This window comes from Silene latifolia, chromosome 10 (genome assembly GCF_048544455.1).
Source record: "Silene latifolia isolate original U9 population chromosome 10, ASM4854445v1, whole genome shotgun sequence".
Lineage (NCBI taxonomy): Eukaryota > Viridiplantae > Streptophyta > Magnoliopsida > Caryophyllales > Caryophyllaceae > Silene > Silene latifolia.
The window spans coordinates 27,345,390-27,360,907 of NC_133535.1; the positions used below are offsets into that span (position 1 = coordinate 27,345,390).

The following is a 15,518-nucleotide window of genomic DNA, read 5'->3' on the forward strand; positions in this document are numbered from 1 at the left end:
TTGTTTTAACCTTTTTAGTTAAGTCACCTTTAGAGTTTTTATTTACCGACCTACTGCTTTTTTGAAAATTATTGATTACTTTGAACAAAATACATACACAGTGATTTACTATATATTGTTTGCTAAAAAATACTCCGTAGTTGTCTGGTATTTCTTTTAGTGATGACTTGATACAGGATTTCTCTTCTTCTTCTTCTTATTATTATTATTATAAAGTTGCACCGCTAGAGTTTAAAAAGTGGCAAAACAAAAATAAAACATGTAAATTTCACGGGTCACAAAATTAGTTAGTCTTTTAAAAGTTTTAATACAACTATTCAAAACCTAACGTGCAAATTCTACTAATTGCAATAGTTCAATGAAGAGCATGAAAGGTTAGCTATTCCTACCATACATTAATCAAACATGATAAAAAAATATTAAAGAGAAAAGCAACAATTAAGAATTAGGAAGAGTAGATAATCTTACAAAGCTTTAAGAATTGAAATACATGTTCAAATTACACCAAGAATGTAAGCTTAGCCTTTCATAATTTGATTATAACTCACATAATTAAGGAAAGATTAGCATAAATAAGGAAAGATTACGTTTTTCTCACTACAAGATTATTCAAAAGCACGCTAATTTTTTATGGTAAGGAGGTTACGGTATAGAGCGCTGGCCGCGGTTTCAGTCTGCGGCATAATCTTAAGAAAGCCATATCTTCTTCGTTTCTTGGCCAAATAAGGCATAGGACCTGCCGTTGGAACGCTAAGATCACAAGCTTTCACCTCCATTTATCCTTGAGTCGATACAAGCTCTGTAACGTGAGATATACTTGTTTGAAGTTGACCCTTGTGAAATGGAGTTTTCAATTCTTCATTTTGGCTTTTGTTTGTGCATGCCACGGTTTCAATTCTTCCTCTTACTTCTTTGACTTTGCACTTATTCCTTTGGCTTACCTTGTTCGCCTTGGTTTACCATGGCTCGGGATTAACCCCTTGACTTTGACATATCATCATCTCGATCTCTTTAACTTGGCTTTGACAAAATGAATTCTTCTACTCAAGTCACCAACATAATACACTTACACAAACCTCAAGACATAAAAGCCAAAGATAATTGCAATTAACCAATTTTACAACAAAAACGGAATAACTGGCGTATACAATAATTCATGATCAAAACCGGATATTTTAGTAAGTTTATTGAACTAAAACGATCTAATTAACCCAACACAGTTTGACTATATCAATGGATTAACATCTTTCCATGGTAAAGACATTTGATGACTGTGATTGTGCCGACTAAGGTTATTGTGAGTGGTGAACTCATCCCCAACTTAGTTTAAGAGACTATTCTCTAGCAACCATTAATGGGCCATGAGGACCTGATCTGCAATTTCGGCATCCCCAAAGACGGCCGCCTTGGAATGCTATAATCAAGTCCCAACATCGGTGTTTGCGAAAAGGAGTGGTTGCATAGCCAATGGATAAGTCTCAGACAAGGGTTATATATAAATGATGGTTTAGGAGTTGATAATTTTCGTGACGACCCCGAGTAATGCCTGCCAGAAGGCCAACTGACTAAATAAACTAGGAAATGAGTCGGGAGGCATAATGTAAAAATTGAGAGAAAGGGCCACCAGCATAAGGTCAGTTGTTGTCCTAAAAGTGACGATGAAAATTTACATTCTTAATAGGCACAAACATCAGACTTATCATGAATGCGAACTTTTCTAGCCGATAACAAGCGAAACCCACCTTTACACAGTTTTAAAGAATAAGCAACCACCATACTCACAGTTATCATGTCAAACATAGTGTAAGAGATTAAAATTAAAACTACAAAGATACACAGTAATTCATACTTATAATTTCTACAAAAGAAAAGCACGAACAAAAGAGTGAGTGAACAAAGGGGTGAAGATGAAAGGTCTGGCATAGCCGATTCCGAGTCCTTGTTTAGCTGGCCTAGCTCATTTAAACCCTCGCCTAGAAATTACGTATAAGACATTTGTAGAAAACAACTAATAACACAAATGAAAAAAATTGCATCAAATTGAAATGCATAACTCAGAACCCTATTTAGATAGGAATAATGACCTTTTCATTGATTAAAAAAAAGAATTACAAACATTGTACAAATAAATCCATAATAAGTCAAATATATACTATTTCTTATACAACTTATAACCGAATATAAAGACTAGACAAATTTGTATATAGTAGTGGTTCTTACCCATCTCTTCCAAAACCAATGGGAACTCCAAGCCTGACAATCTCAATTTTGCTTGGTTTGGGTAGGAGAACCAAAACAAAAACTAATAATATATCCTATAATATAAGAGGGAAGCAAACCTGGTCACATTTTCATTACCGTCGAAAAAACACATTTTATGCAAATATTATCGTCGCAAAATTTTAGTAAATTGTGATAAATACAAATATATTGTGGCAATATATCTACAATATATGACGTTTTTTTTTCTTACAAGCCCTCTTAGTTTGCGAGGGATAATACGACTGTACTTGGTTAGATTCGGTTTTACATTTACATCCCTAATGTAGAAATTTCATACGGGACATTCATACAAAACGACTGATAATTGCATAACATTAGAGGGATAATTAAGGTGTTTGGAATTCATGTGTAAATGACGGAGAAGAGTGTAGTTGAATTGTAATAGAATATGGTGTTTGCTTGGAATATTTGTATTATCATTTTTGATCTTGTATGAAAAGCTTAGCTTATACAAAAACCAATAAACTTAAACACTTTATGGATTTTTAACAGGAGAAAGAACAAGCCATGTCTTTGCCTGCTAATTTTCTTTCTTGTGGGGTTTAGCGTTGGCTACCTCAACGCCCTTCCTGGTAAGCATGATACCGCATATACTACATCAATAAGTATATATATATATATATATATATATATATATATATATATATATATATATATATATTTTTTTTTATCCCTAATCTAATCCTTATATTTCTTGTTCAGGGCAACTGCTTGGCACGGACGGTTTCTTGAGAAGGGTCGCACCAGCTCTTTGGCGTCGTCGTATACACGCAGATCTCGACAACTACTGCGTGCTATTCGACGTTCGCCTCCAACTGGTGCTGGCATCTCAACATACCGTCCAGCTCATAGCAGTGTTTCTGACACACTGCTTGTGCTCACGAGTGGGGACGCAGCTGACACTACTTGGTAGTCTCGTGATAATGTTGTTCGGGACAGGGCTACTAGTATGGCTACCGAGCTCTGTCGTAGCCATATGTGCGTTCGTGATTTTGAATTTGGGGATTGGAGCTGCAAGCCGGGTATGACTCAAATCGGATTTTTTTTCTAGTTTCTTATAATCAACATGTTAATATCTTAATATTATAAGATAGATAATTTAATTTATGGGATACATCTTATATTTCATGGTGTTTTAACCCTAAAAATGCATCATCAACATTAATAATCAAACATTCCCTCAAATCTGGTAGTATAAATAACTTTTTAAGACAAGATCCTTCTGAATTTATTCTACTTTAGAACCTTTTGACCCTAAGTGGCGTTTTTCTCGTTCCGGTCCCATTGTCTTTTAAGTCCTAAAATGGTTAGTGATTCAACCCTTTTCTGGAATAAGTGCCTTTTGGGGTACTTGTGAATTATAGGCTGTTTGATGCTAGGGAGATTAATAATTATATCCAGAATTAGCTGTGGGTTCAAGGGTGTGTTTTGCCCTCTGAATACCTTAATATGGGTGTTGCTAATGTGGTTGGGCAAGTTATCTCGAGTCATTTCACTGTTGAACATTTCTCAATGGTCCCTAGGAATGATTATCTTCGCATTAGGGCTTGGGTGCATTTAAATGATCCTCTCATCCCTTGCGTCTTCTTTGCATACAAGGATGGTTACCTTCTTTGGGTCCGATTCCGTGATGAAGAGGTCTTTAAATACTGTATGAGATGTGGGTGAATTGGTCATAGGGCTTCTCAGTGTAGAGAATCTGCTCGTAATATTCAGTCCAGTATTAATGGAACTTTGGATAAAGTTATTGAGAGGGTATTTGTGGTTTATCAAACCAATAGAAATTTCTCAATGTTTAATTTGGATCTACGTGCTTTGCCTTCGACCACAAAATATATAACTTCAAGCGTTTAACTGGGAAGGAATATAAACAGAAGTGTACCGGCGGATTTCTTTGTTGAGGGAATGGTGGACTTTGATCTTGGTACCACTCCTAGGGTAGGTTTTTTCCGGGGACTAGGTTTTACAGGGAGAATCAACCGTTTTCTGGTCCAGTGTTATTTCAGAATGACCCTCAAAGTCAAGAAGATAGGGGAGATAGGAGCATGCTACTGCTCCTAATTCTGGTAATATCCCTGTGCATGAGAATTGCATGCATGTGGACCAAATGAGAATAATCTCCTTGCATGTGGTTCTCATGTTCCTTATGCTGGAAGCATCCCCATGCATGGAGCTTCTGCGGATGTGGATAACTTGGCGGATGGGCAGCTACCTACTCACCCCTCTGCAACTGAGACGGAGCATAATTTTGCTTCCCATAACTCTTGCCATGGCATGGAGAGGGACAGTCTAATGATCCTTATGTGGTGTATACTAATCGCACTGACCCCCCCTTCTGTGGACATTGATGCTACTATTCAGGATTCTATGCTTCAAAGCAATCATATCCTTTTAAATCCCTCCTAACTGTCCTCTTTTTCATCATGATGATCCTATGTTCAATGAGACTAATATCTATAATGGCCAGTTCACGCCTGATTACTCCACCCCTAATACTAATCTGTCCCCTTCTGATATTCTCAGTACCAGGGAGTCTTCTGATTCCTCGGAATTTGTTGATATCTAGAATGATAACTATTCTAATTGTGTGGACATTGATGAATAAATCCTTTATGCTGTGAACCCTAGCTCCCCTATTCTAAGGGTTAATTGTGATATTTTTGCTGGTAATGGTCATGGGGCAGCAAATTTTTCTATAATGGATGATGATTGTGTGTCCGGGACTTTGGGCCCTGCTGGTGATCCTAAGATGAATCCCAAAAAGCATTCCTATGAGCCCCTCCACTGATAAGGGTGTTGAACTGTTGATTTAACGAAAGCACATTCTGAATCATGCTTGGGCTATCTTCTTCCTCTTCCTTCTGCTGTTATTGACATTATGGGGATTAATTCCTCCTCGCTGAAGGGGGAGAAAAAGGATGGCTATCTCTGAGCCTGTGCTTATTAATGTTCCTGATAATGATTTAATTCATCTGCATGACTATTCAATTTTCTGATCATGGGCCAATTATTCTTGACACTAATTTGCTACGAAGAATGCTGGATTGTTAAGGATAAGAGGTCTTGGAATGATAAGGATTCTGCATCTTATAAGCTCTAATAGGGACCTAGAAATATTGTTTGCTTTAATCAAGCTCTCGTGGCCAATCTGCTAGGAGAATTGTTTACTGTCCCAACAGCCTTATTAGCAAAGTTATTGGCCAAGGCTTGGGATTGAGTTCCAGAATATTTTCAAGACTAGCTTAATTCCTCCTCAATGTTCTTCCTAATGGTGATAGTAGGATTTATCATCATCATTATCTCGTATTTTAACTATTTGAATACTAGCTAAAAGAACCTAAAATCCATACATAATTAGACAAAGGTTGTAATTGTCACTTTTGCGATTTTGTTTCTCATTAATATTGTAGGTAACTCTATTTTGTTTACTTATGCTTTATAATATGTTTGACATGTGTTTTCACTTCTTCTCTCCCGAAACTCACTAGACCAATTTTCCATATTCTATCACCTAGGTTCATGGTTAGGGGGTTTTATGCCTAGTATAGTTGTCGTTGCAACTATTAAACATCAAACATGGGCTTGGAGGGTTGCATATGGGGGATTGGGAGCCTTGTTGATTTTGATTTTCACAGTTTCACTTTTTCTAATTGAAGTCCCAACATCAAAAAATCAAAAAAAAAGCAGCTTCATTTTCCTATTTGATAAAACGGGAAAACATCCCATTTCTAATTATCAAAACCATTTCAGGTATGATACCGATTTTTTCAGTGGTTGGGGTACTTCAATTCTATGGCCCTCTACTCTTCAGTTCTGCTGAACTTTCCTCCAAAGCATTATTTACACCTCCTCTAACTATATCCCTCATTCAAATAATTTCCCGATTAGGATCAATTGTATTTGTGAGATTTCGGGGTAGAAGGGAGCTCCTGTTTGTCGCTGCCTTGGCCAAGATTGTCTCAGAGGTAAAATATTCATTTTAAAGTTTTTCTCATTTATAATTTTTCAACATGCTTTATTCTTATTGCTATAGTTCTAAAAAATATAATGGAGAAAGTAAAACCAAAAGGATCGTCTGACTAAGTATTGGAAGAATGGCGCAAGCTTTGTGGCGTCGTCAAAAACCTCAAATGCTGTTTTTGGTTCACTGCCAACCTTTCTAAACGTTACGAGGCGGCTGCTATGACTAATCAGGAGAAATTGAGAATTGTTGTTCTACTGTCGAAAGCCGCATTTCAGTTTATTCAAGGTTTTACGTCAAGCGAGTATGTGGTACCCGTGGAAGTGAAAGCAGTAGGATATGATATATGTCCTGGCGAATTGAGTTCCATTGTCGAGGGTCATGATCTAAAGAAGGTAACTGCACATGGTGGAGCCAATGGTATTGCAAATAAGCTCTGCACGACAGCTAAGAATGGGTTTACAACTGACCCAACTGCCCTTGGCCGAAGGCAAGAGATATTGGGCATTAACAAGTTTGCCGAGCCTGAACTTCGGAGTTTTTGGGTTTATGTTTGGGAAGCCCGTCAGTATATGACATTGATGATTCTGAGTGTTTGTGCGTTTGTGTCTTTTATTGTTGGCATAACCATAGAAGGTTGGCCTTAGGGCGCCCGTGATGAGCTAGAGATTGTAGCATCCATCTTGCTTGTTGTGTTTGTTTCGGCAACTAGTGATTACCGTCAGTCTTTACAATTCAGCGATCTCGATAAAGAGAAAAAGAAGATTGCTATACAGGTTACTAGGAATGGTTTTAGGCAGAAAATGTCTATATATGAGCTGCTTCCTGGTGATATTGTTCATTTGTCTATTGGCGACCAAGTCCCAGCTGATGGACTTTTTACCTCTGGGTTCTCTGTGTTAATAGATGAATTCGAGTTTAATTGGAGGGAGTGAGCCTGTCATGGTTAATGCTGAAAATCCCTTTCTTCTGTCTGGTACCAAGGTCCAAGATGGATCATGCAAGATGTTAATCACCACTGTTGGAATGAGGACTCAATGGGGAAAGTTGATGGCAACCCTTCGTGAAAGAGGAGATGATGAGACTCCTTTACAGGTAAAGCGTAACGGGGTTGCCATCATTTTTGGGAAAATTGGTCTTTTCTTTGCTGTGGTGACTTTTGCAGTACTTGTTAACGGGATTATAGCACAAAAATGGAGAGTGGGGACCCACTTAGAGTACTTCCACTTCAACTCTACAAAGAAGAGGATGGGTGTAGGGTTAGAACTACCTGAAGGGCGCGTACTGGCCCATACCAAGAGGACTTCTGTGATAGTTTTAGCTGCTTGTAGTAAGGTGATTAATGCAAATGGAGAGGTTGTTCCCCTTAATGGGGAAGTATTGGAGCATCTTAAGGTTACAATTGATCAGTTTGCTGGTGAAGCTCTTCAAACCTTGTATCTTGCCTACATGGATCTACATAGCAAATTTTCTCCAAATGACGATTCCCACTGAAGGCTTCACTTGCATAGGAATAATAGGCATCAAAGATCCCGTTCAACCAGTTGTCAGGGAGTCAGTTGCTTCTAAGTTCTATCTGTCGTTCTGCAGGGATAACAATTAGAATGGTTACTTGAGACAACATAGACACAGCGAAGGCAATTGCTAGGGAATGTGGTATTCGTACTGATGGCGGTATAGCCATAGAAGAGCCAAAGTTTTGCGAAAAGAGCCGGGCGGAATTGATATACTCGATACCAAAAAAAATTGAAGGAATTTATTGTCACAGTTAATAAAAGTAGAGGCGATTATTTACCACTTTCGTGATAAAAAAAATTACGAGTCTTTTTAAAGTAAGTAGTGAACAGATTTCTTATTTTCTAATTTATGTGGATTTTATGATTTGTAGGGTCTTATCACGGGTATTTTCCAAGAAACCTCAAGCCATTTCATGTTTTTCAAGAACCCGAAGAGCATACTCATTCCGGGTTGTATCTATGTTGCCGCGGACGCGTGTTTGACGGCACCGTCCGGGTGGTTAGAGATGGCATTTCCGAAGGATCTAAAAGAGCAAGGAGACACCGTTTCTATAGCATTAGGTTTGTTGCAAAATGCTATAATGAGTTTCCTTTCAATACTAGCATTTTGCAAATTAGGTGATTTCTTAGTCTTTGATTGTATAATTATTTGTTTTATCGTCACGCTAGTCCCCGAAACAACTAAGGCTAAACCCAATGATGATTGGAGTTCACACAAAATCTGGGGCAGATTTGTGAAAAGCACCACTATTGTTGTTTAGAAAGGTAGGTATGCAATAGATTATGTAAAACTTCTATATTATGATCATGTAATTAAGGAAGTTCTATTCCAAGCTTTGGTTAATTTTTTAGTAATTTATCATGATTGGTACAATGGTTATTGCTTAGGTATGCAGGCATCAACTTTATTTTAGTGAAGTTATTAGTACAATGTAGGATATTACATTAATTGTGCGATTGTGCCAACGTACGTATTTTGTTTTTTTACATGATCGTGCCATTTCATCAGTGCCTTAGTCTGAGAATGTTGTTTAGCTGGCCTAGCTCATTTAAACCCTCGCCTTGAAATTGCGTATAAGACATTTGTAGAAAACAACTAATAACACAAATGAAAAAAAAAATTACATCAAATTGAAATGCATAACTCAGAACCCTATTTAGATAGGAATAATGACATTTTCATTGATTAAAAAAAGAATTACAAACATTGTACAAATAAATCCATAATAAGTCAAATCTATACTATTTCTTATATAACTTATAACCGAATACAAAGACTAGACAAATTTGTATATAGTAGTGGTTCTTACCCATCTCTTCCAAAACCAATGGAAACTCCAAGCCTGACAATCTCAATTTTGCTTGGTTTGGGTAGGAGAACCAAAACAAAAACTAATAATATATCCTATAATATAAGAGGGAAGCAAACCTGGTCACATTTTCATTACCGTCGAAAAAACACATTTTATGCAAATATTATCGTGGCAAAATTTTAGTAAATTGTGGTAAATACAAATATATTGTGGCAATATATCTACAATATATGACGTTTTTTTTTCTTACAAGCCCTCTTAGTTTGCGAGGGATAATACGACTGTACTTGGTTAGATTCGGTTTTACATTTACATCCCTAATGTAGAAATTTCATACGGGACATTCATACAAAACGACTGATAATTGCATAACATTAGAGGGATAATTAAGGTGTTTGGAATTCATGTGTAAATGACGGAGAAGAGTGTAGTTGAATTGTAACAGAATATGGTGTTTGCTTGGAATATTTGTATTATCATTTTTGATCTTGTATGAAAAGCTTAGCTTATACAAAAAACAATAAACTTAAACACTTTATGGATTTTTAACAGGAGAAAGGACAAGTCATGTCTTTGCCTGCTAATTTTCTTTCTTGTGGGGTTTAGCGTTGGCTACCTCAACGCCATTCCAGGTAAGAATAATACCGTATATACTACATCAATAAGTATATATATATATATATATATATATATATATATATATATATATATTTTATCCCTAATCTAATCCTTATATTTGTTGTTCAGGGCAACTGCTTGGCACGGACGGTTTCTTGAGAAGGGTCGCACCAGCTCTTTGGCGGCGTCGTATACACGCAGATCTCGACAACTACTGCGTGCTATTCGACGTTCGCCTCCAACTGGTGCTGCCATCTCAACATACCGTCCAGCTCGTAGCAGTGTTTCTGACACACTGCTTGTGCTCACGAGTGGGGACGCGGCTGACACTACTTGGTAGTCTCGTGATAATGTTTTTCGGGACAGGGCTACTAGTATGGCTACCGAGCTCTGTCGTAGCCATATGTGCGTTCGTGATTTTGAATTTGGGGATTGGAGCTGCAAGCCGGGTATGACTCAAATCGTGATTTTTTTCTAGGTTCTTATAATCAACATGTTAATATCATAATATTATAAGATAGATAATTTAATTTATGGGATACATCTTATATTTCATGGTGTTTTAACCCTAAAAATGCATCATCAACATTAATAATCAAACATTCCCTCAAATCTGGTAGTATAAATAACTTTTTAAGACAAGATCCTTCTGAATTTATTCTACTTTAGAACCTTTTGACCCTAAGTGGCGTTTTCCTCGTTCCGGCCCCATTGTCTTTTAAGTCCTAAAATGGTTAGTGATTCAACCCTTTTCTGGAATAAGTGCCTTTTGGGGTACTTGTGAATTATAGGCTGTTTGATGCTAGGGAGATTAATAATTATATCCAGAATTAGCTGTGGGTTCAAGGGTGTGTTTTGCCCTCTGAATACCTTAATATGGGTGTTGCTAATGTGGTTGGGCAAGTTATCTCGAGTCATTTCACTGTTGAACATTTCTCAATGGTCCCTAGGAATGATTATCTTCGCATTAGGGCTTGGGTGCATTTAAATGATCCTCTCATCTCTTGCGTCTTCTTTGCATACAAGGATGTTTACCTTCTTTGGGTCCAATTCCGTGATGAAGAGGTCTTTAAATACTGTATGAGATGTGGGTGAATTGGTCATAGGGCTTCTCAGTGTAGAGAATCTGCTCGTAATATTCAGTCCAGTATTAATGGAACTTTGGATAAAGTTATTGAGAGGGGATTTGTGGTTTATCAAACCAATAGAAATTTCTCAATGTTTAATTTGGATCTACGTGCTTTGCCTTCGACCACAAAATATATAACTTCAAGCGTTTAACTGGGAAGGAATATAAACAGAAGTGTGCCGGCGGATTTCTTTGTTGAGGAAATGGTGGACTTTGATCTTGGTACCACTCCTAGGGTAGGTTTTTTCCGGGGACTAGGTTTTACAGGGAGAATCAACCATTTTCTGGTCCAGTGTTATTTCAGAATGGCCCTCAAAGTCAAGAAGATAGGGGAGATAGGAGCATGCTGCTGCTCCTAATTCTGGTAATATCCCTGTGCGTGAGAATTGCATGCATGTGGACCAAATGAGAATAATCTCCATGCATGTGGTTCTCATGTTCCTTATGCTGGAAGCATCCCCATGCATGGAGCTTCTGCGGATGTGGATAACTTGGCGGATGGGCAGCTACCTACTCACCCCTCTGCAACTGAGACGGAGCATAATTTTGCTTCCCATAACTCTTGCCATGGCATGGAGAGAGACAGTCTAATGATCCTTATGTGGTGTATACTAATCGCACTGACCCCCCTCCTGTGGACATTGATGCTACTATTCAGGATTCTATGCTTCAAAGCAATCATATCCTTTTAAATCCCTCCTAATTGTCCTCTTTTTCATCATGATGATCCTATGTTCAATGAGACTAATATCTACAATGGCCAGTTCACGCCTGATTACTCCACCCCTAATACTAATCTGTCCCCTTCTGGTATTCTCAGTACCAGGGAGTCTTCTGATTCCTCGGAATTTGTTGATATCTAGAATGATAACTCTTCTAATTGTGTGGACATTGATGAATAAATCCTTTATGCTGTGAACCCTAGCTCCCCTATTCTAAGGGTTAATTGTGATATTTTTGCTGGTAATGGTCATGGGGCAGCAAATTTTTCTATAATGGATGATGATTGTGTGTCCGGGACTTTGGGCCCTGCTGGTGATCCTAAGATGAATCCCAAAAAGCATTCCTATGAGCCCCCCCCCCCCCCCCCACTGATAAGGGTCTTGAACTGTTGATTTAACGAAAGCACATTCTGAATCATGCTTGGGCTATCTTCTTCCTCTTCCTTCTGCTGTTATTGACATTATGGGGATTAATTCCTCCTCGCTGAACGGGGAGAAAAAGGATGGCTATCTCTGAGCCTGTGCTTATTAATGTTCCTGATAATGATTTAATTCATCTGCATGACTATTCAATTTTCTGATCATGGGCCAATTATTCTTGACACTAATTTGCTACGAAGAATGCTGGATTGTTAAGGATAAGAGGTCTTGGAATGATAAGGATTCTGCATCTTATAAGCTCTAATAGGGACCTAGAAATATTGTTTGCTTTAATCAAGCTCTCGTGGCCAATCTGCTAGGAGAATTGTTTACTGTCCTAACAGCCTTATTAGCAAAGTTATTGGCCAAGGCTTGGGATTGAGTTCCAGAATATTTTCAAGACTAGCTTAATTCCTCCTCAATGTTCTTCCTAATGGTGACAGTAGGATTTATCATCATCATTATCTCGTATTTTAACTATTTGAATACTAGTTAAAAGAACCTAAAATCCATACATAATTAGACAAAGGTTGTAATTGTCACTTTTGCGATTTTGTTTCTCATTAATATTGTAGGTAACTCTATTTTGTTTACTTATGCTTTATAATATGTTTGACATGTGTTTTCACTTCTTCTCTCCCGAAACTCACTAGACCAATTTTCCATATTCTATCACCTAGGTTCATGGTTAGGGGGTTTTATGCCTAGTATAGTTGTCGTTGCAACTATTAAACATCAAACATGGGCTTGGAGGGTTGCATATGGGGGATTGGGAGCCTTGTTGATTTTGATTTTCACAGTTTCACTTTTTCTAATTGAAGTCCCAACATCAAAAAATAAAAAAAAAAGCAGCTTCATTTTCCTATTTGATAAAACGGGCAAACATCCCATTTCTAACTATCAAAACCATTTCAGGTATGATACCGATTTTTTCAGTGGTTGGGGTACTTCAATTCTATGGACCTCTACTCTTCAGTTCTGCTGAACTTTCCTCCAAAGCATTATTTACCCCTCCTCTAACTATATCCCTCATTCAAATAATTTCCCGATTAGGATCAATTGTATTTGTGAGATTTCGGGGTAGAAGGGAGCTCCTGTTTGTCGCTGCCTTGGCCAAGATTGTCTCAGAGGTAAAATATTCATTTTAAAGTTTTTCTCATTTATAATTTTTCAACATGCTTTATTCTTATTGCTATAGTTCTAAAAAATATAATGGAGAAAGTAAAACCAAAAGGATCGTCTAACTAAGTATTGGAATAATGGCGCAAGCTTTGTGGCGTCGTCAAAAACCTCAAATGCCGTTTTTGGTTCACTGCCAACCTTTCTAAACGTTACGAGGCGGCTGCTATGACTAATCAGGAGAAATTGAGAATTGCTGTTCTACTGTCGAAAGCCGCATTTTAGTTTATTCAAGGTTTTACGTCAAGCGAGTATGTGGTACCCGTGGAAGTGAAAGTAGCAGGATATGATATATGTCCTGGCGAATTGAGTTCCATTGTCGAGGGTCATGATCTAAAGAAGGTAACTGCACATGGTGGAGCCAATGGTATTGCAAATAAGCTCTGCACGACAGCTAAGAATGGGTTTACAACTGACCCAACTGCCCTTGGCCGAAGGCAAGAGATATTGGGCATTAACAAGTTTGCCGAGCCTGAACTTTGGAGATTTTGGGTTTATGTTTGGGAAGCCCGTCAGTATATGACATTGATGATTCTGAGTGTTTGTGCGTTTGTGTCTCTTATTGTTGGCATAGCCATAGAAGGTTGGCCTTAGGGCGCCCGTGATGAGCTAGAGATTGTAGCATCCATCTTGCTTGTTGTGTTTGTTTCGGCAACTAGTGATTACCGTCAGTCTTTACAATTCAGAGATCTCGATAAAGAGAAAAAGAAGATTGCTATACAGGTTACTAGGAATGGTTTTAGGCAGAAAATATCTATATATGAGCTGCTTCCTGGTGATATTGTTCATTTGTCTATTGGCGACCAAGTCCCAGCTGATGGACTTTTTACCTCTGGGTTCTCTGTGTTAATAGATGAATTCGAGTTTAACTGGAGGGAGTGAGCCTGTCATGGTTAATGCTGAAAATCCCTTTCTTCTGTCTGGTACCAAGGTCCAAGATGGATCATGCAAGATGTTAATCACCACTGTTGGAATGAGGACTCAATGGGGAAAGTTGATGGCAACCCTTCGTGAAAGAGGAGATGATGAGACTCCTTTACAGGTAAAGCGTAACGGGGTTGCCATCATTTTTGGGAAAATTGGTCTTTTCTTTGCTGTGGTGACTTTTGCAGTACTTGTTAACGGGATGATAGCACAAAAATGGAGAGTGTGGACCCACTTAGAGTACTTCCACTTCAACTCTACAAAGAAGAGGATGGGTGTAGGGTTAGAACTACCTGAAGGGCGCGTACTGGCCCATACCAAGAGGACTTCTGAGATAGTTTTAGCTGCTTGTAGTAAGGTGATTAATGCAATTGGAGAGGTTGTTCCCCTTAATGGGGAAGTATTGGAGCATCTTAAGGTTACAATTGATCAGTTTGCTGGTGAAGCTCTTCAAACCTTGTATCTTGCTTACATGGATCTACATAGCAAATTTTCTCCAAATGACGATTCCCACTGAAGGCTTCACTTGCATAGGAATAATAGGCATCAAAGATCCCGTTCAACCAGTTGTCAGGGAGTCAGTTGCTTCTAAGTTCTATCAGTCGTTCTGCAGGGATAACAGTTAGAATGGTTACTTGAGACAACATAGACACAGCGAAGGCAATTGCTAGGGAATGTGGTATTCGTACTGATGGCGGTATAGCCATAGAAGAGCCACAGTTTTGCGAAAAGAGCCAGGCGGAATTGATATACTCGATAGCAAAAAAAATTGAAGGAATTTATTGTCACAGTTAATAAAAGTAGAGGCGATTATTTACCACTTTCGTGATAAGAAAATTACGAGTCTTTTTAAAGTAAGTAGTGAACAGATTTCTTATTTTCTAATTTATGTGGATTTTATGATTTGTAGGGTCTTATCACGGGTATTTTCCAAGAAACCTCAAGCCATTTCATGTTTTTCAAGAACCCGAAAAGCATACTCATTCCGGGTTGTATCTATGTTGCCGCGGACGTGTGTTTGACGGCACCGTCCGGGTGGTTAGAGACGGCATTTTCGAAGGATCTAAAAAAGCAAGGAGACACCATTTCTATAGCATTAGGTTTGTTGCAAAATGCTATAATGAGTTTCCTTTCAATACTAGCATTTTGCAAATTAGGTGGTTTCTTAGTCTTTGATTGTATAATTATTTGTTTTATCGTCACGCTAGTCCCCGAAACAACTAAGGCTAAACCCAATGATGATTGGAGTTCACACAAAATCTGGGGCAGATTTGTGAAAAGCACCACTATTGTTGTTTAGAAAGGTAGGTATGCAATAGATTATGTAAAACTTCTATATTATGATCATGTAATTAAGGAAGTTCCATTCCAAGCTTTGGTTAATTTTTTAGTAATTTATCATGATTGGTACAATGGTTATTGCTTAGGTATGCAGGCATCAACCTTATTTTA

At 38.1% G+C, this 15,518-nt stretch overlaps 2 pseudogenes; both read left to right on the forward strand.

Moving 5' to 3' along the window:
- Positions 1-6,330: 6,330 nt before the first annotated feature.
- LOC141607342 (calcium-transporting ATPase 2, plasma membrane-type-like) lies at positions 6,331-8,016 on the forward strand (annotated as a pseudogene).
- Positions 8,017-13,226: 5,210 nt separating this feature from the next.
- Positions 13,227-14,861, forward strand: LOC141607343 (calcium-transporting ATPase 2, plasma membrane-type-like; annotated as a pseudogene).
- The last annotated feature ends 657 nt before the right edge of the window (positions 14,862-15,518 follow it).